This window comes from Rutidosis leptorrhynchoides, chromosome 6 (genome assembly GCF_046630445.1).
Source record: "Rutidosis leptorrhynchoides isolate AG116_Rl617_1_P2 chromosome 6, CSIRO_AGI_Rlap_v1, whole genome shotgun sequence".
NCBI lineage: Eukaryota > Viridiplantae > Streptophyta > Magnoliopsida > Asterales > Asteraceae > Rutidosis > Rutidosis leptorrhynchoides.
Window position 1 is genome coordinate 1,278,080 of NC_092338.1, and position 4,620 is coordinate 1,282,699.

A 4,620-nucleotide genomic window follows, 5' to 3' on the forward strand; every position below is an offset into this window, starting at 1 on the left:
ATTCGAAATCAACAAGCTACGATTCAGAATTTAGAAAGAGATGTTGGAAGGATGTCACAGTTATTAGCAGAGAGGCCACCTGGTGCTCTCCCCTCAAATACTCAAGTGAATCCCAACAACAATCAAACAAGTAATGAGCATGTCAATGCTATAACTACTAGAAGTGGTTTAACTATTAACCCGGAGACCCCTAAGTCCCCGGAAGTTCCTTTGTCTCCTTCTGTTTTGCAGGTACCCGTTGATGTAGATGAACATGTTGAAAAAGAACAAGAGAAAGATGATCCACCAGTGATCATATCGAAGAAAAGTGAAGAACCAACAGTAAAGGTGTACAAGGCACCTATTCCATACCCAAAAGCATTGAAGAAAGACAGACTCGCGAGCCAATATCATAAATTTGCGGATATGATCAAGCAAATCAGCATTAACATGCCACTCTTGGAGGTTCTTAAGGGTATGCCCCATTACGGGAAGTTTTTGAAAGATCTCATATCTTCGAAGGGTAAATACCACGAAGTTTCTGCCACATTCCTCCATGAGGAGTGTTCAGCCATCTTGAAAAAGCAAAATGTACCTCCAAAATTGGGAGATCCGGGTAGTTTTATCATACCATGTATGATGGGTGATTCAGTAGTGTACGATGCACTAGCCGACCTAGGTGCAAGTGTTAACCTAATGCCTTACTCGTTATATTTAAAACTTGACTTAGGAGACTTGAAACCAACCCGGATGGGTATTCGATTAGCAAACCAATCATTTGATACTCCCATAGGTATAGCCGAGGATATTCTTGTAAAAGTTAGCTCACTTATCTTCCCGTCGACTTTGTTATTCTAGAAATGCAAGAGGACACAAAAGTTCCTATAATTTTAGGACGTCCTTTCCTTAACACCTCAGATGCTATCATTAATGTCCAAAAAGAACAATTAAGTCTAGGTGTAGGAAACGAGAGAATAATTTATCATATTGACAAAGCCATGAAAAGACCCACTTCCACCGATGACTCTTGTTTTCAAATTGATGTTATAAATCTTTGTGTTAAGGATGAATTGCAGGAGCTACTTGAAATTGATACCTCAGGGTTTGCCCCGGTAAGTGAAAGTGAATACTTCAATATTGATGAAGATTTTGATGAGTTGATGAAGGTGGTCACGGATGATGAGACCATAGAAGAAGGAATTCCCAAGGAAGAGGAATCATTTGAAGATATCGAAAATAAAGATAGATTTCGTATAAGGAATTCCTTGGAAGAACCACCCGTACTAGAGCTTAAGGAGCTACCCAAACACTTGGAGTATGCTTATCTTGAAGGTACATCTCAATTACTGGTAATTATTGCTTCACATCTTTCCAGTAACGAGAAGGATAGGTTAATCTCTGTTTTGAAAACCCTTAAAAAGGCTATAGCCTAGAAAACGACCGACATTCCAGGGATAAACCCGTATTATTGTACACATAAAATTCTCCTTGAGAATGACTTCAAACCAGTAGTACAAAGATAATGTAGGCTAAATCCCAACATGAAAGAGGTTGTTAAAAAGGAGGTAGTCAAGCTTCTTGACGCCGGCTTAATCTACCCCATCTCCGATAGTCCTTGGGTTAGTCCAGTATAAGTAGTACCCAAAAAGGGGGTACAACCATTATTGTAAATGAAAAGAATGAACTCATTCCAACTAGAACGGTTACCGGCTGGAGAGTCTTTATTGATTACAGACGTCTCAATGATGCCACTAGAAAGGATCATTTTCCGTTGCCTTTTATTGATCAAATGATTGAACAATTAGCGGGGAAAGAATATTATTGCTTTCTAGATGGTTTCTCTGGTTACTTCCAAATTCTAATTGATCCCAACGACCAAGAAAAGACCACATTCACTTATCCTTTCGGTACCTTTGCCTATCGCTGCATGCCATTTGGTTTATGCAATGCACCCGGAACCTTTCAAAGGTGCATGATGGCAATTTTTGATGATATGGTAGAGGATTGTATGGAAGTCTTCATGGATGACTTTTTCGTGTTTGGAGACTCCTTTGAATCGTGTCATTTTAACCTTAAACGTATGCTTATCCGATGTGAGAAAGCAAACTTGGTCCTAAATTGGGAAAAATGCCACTTCATGGTGAAGGAGGGCATTGTACTTGGCCACAAGATATCTCGTGCGGGAATAGAGGTAGATAAAGCTAAAATTGAAGTTATTTCAAGCTACCTATACCATAGAATGTTAAGGCCATTAGAAGCTTTCTTGGTCATGCGGGATTCTATAGACGATTTATCAAAGATTTTTCTAAAATCGCCCGCCAATGACCAAACTTCTTGAAAAGGATGCTCCATTTGACTTTGATTCTAATTACGAGAATGCATTCTCCATTCTAAAGTCAAAACTCATACAAGCTCCCATTATCGTATCTCCGGATTAGAGTATGCCATTTGAGCTAATGCGTGACGCGAGCGACTATGCCTTAGGTGCTGTTTTAGGACAACGCCCCGATAATCATTTTTGTCATATTTATTATGCTAGCAAAACTCTAACGGGAGCTCAAATTAATTATACCACCACGGAAAAGGAGCTCCTGGCGGTTGTTTATGCGTTTGATAAATTTCGGTCATATTTGGGTTTGTCCAAAACCATTGTTTACACGGACCATTCGGCCCTTAGGTACTTATTCTCGAAACTAGATGCAAAGCATCGTCTCATACGTTGGGTTCTTTTACTTCAAGAATTTGACATTGAGATACGTGACAAGAAAGGAGCCGAGAATCTAGCTGCCGATCATTTATCCCGACTTGAAAACCCTGAATTAGATAAACTCGATGATACAATCATCAAGGACACATTTCCCGATGAATCTCTAATGAGGGTTGACAAGGAATCTGAAATCCCATGGTTTGCCTATTTTGCAAACTATCTTGCTTTAGGCATTCTTCAAAAAGGACTTTCTTATCAACAAAAGAAGAAATTCTTTGCGGATTTGAAGTCCTACTTTTGGGAACACCCCAACCTATTTCGTGTTGGTGCGGATCAAGTGATTCGCCGTTGTGTGTGCGAAAAAGAGGCTCAACAAATTCTTGAGCATTGCCATCAAGGTCCAACCGACGGTCATTTCTGACCAAACCACACCGCAAGAAAAATCCTTGACTCGGGCTTTTATTGGCCCACGATCTTCAAAGTTGCCCATAGTTTCGTTCGAAATTACGATGCATGCCAACGAACGGGTAACATATCAAAAAGGGATGAGATGCCTCAAAACGGTATCCAAGTTTGTAAAGTCTTTGATATTTGGGGAATCGATTTCATGGGACCATTTCCAAATTCCCATAAGTGCAAGTACATCTTAGTAGCCGTTGACTATGTGTCCAAGTGGGCTGAAGCAAAAGCTTTGCCTACAAATGATGCTAGGGTGGTGGTGAACTTCTTGAAAAATCTCTTCTCGCGCTTTGGAATCCCAAAGGCGCTCATATCCGATCGAGGAACACATTTTGCCAACAACCTTCTTGAAAAGGTGTTGAAGAAGTATGGCGTAACTCATCGTTTCTCTACTTCGTACCACCCACAAACGAGTGGTCAAGTAGAGAACACAAATCGTGTCTTGAAACGCATACTTGAGAAGACGGTTGATAACAACCCTAAGATTTGGCAACGCAAGTTAGATGACATGTTGTGGGCTTTTCGAACTACGTTTAAAACACCTATCGGTACCACACCATTTAAACTTGTATATAGTAAAGCGTGCCATCTACCGGTTGAAGTAGAACATCGAGCATACTGGGTGTTGAAGCTTTGTAATTTGGACATGGAAAAGGCCGGAGAAAACCGATTCATGCAAATGCATGAATTGGAGGAGTTAAGGTTAGAAGCGTACGAGAATTCGAGCTCGTATAAGGAGAAAACGAAAAGGTAGCATGATGCCCGATTAAAGGAAGTGAAAGAGTTTAAAACCGGTGATAAGGTTTTGGTTTTTAAGTCACGGTTTAAATTTTCTCCCGAAAAGTTGAGGTCCCGATGGACGGGACCTTATTTAGTGAAACAAGCATTCCCGTCAGGGTACGTTAAATTATTTAGAAACGGAAATACCTTTAAGGTGAATGGTCGCGCTTGAAAGTCTATTTCGATGGAGTTAACACCACAGTTCGAGATGACATCACCCTATTCCCCAAGGCTAATTAGCTTGGGACGGAGTCGCGTGAAAGACTCACTAATAAACTTCACACTTTGTATATAGTTCCACTCATATGTCTCGTTGATAGATTTTAGTGTTTTAATTTAATTTTTCGAGTTTTAATGCGAGCCAAGTGATTTAGACACATTAAGAACTGAACTAAAGGTGAAAAACATCGAAAACTGGTGAACCAGAGCCAGATGCGCCGCATTTGTGATGGATGCGCCGCATCTGAAGGCATGAAAATCCCGAAGGTTTAGGATGCGCCTCATAGAGGCAATGCGCCTCATTTTTACAGGCAGATGCGCCGCATCTAACCCCAGATGCGCCGCATCTGGGGTGTTTTATTCCCAGTTCCTCTTTTAAACAGACAGATGCGCCGCATCCATCCCCAGATGCGCCGCATCTGGGGTATTTTTCCCCTTGTCTGCGCGATAAGTAGCACAAATATGGTTGTAAACTC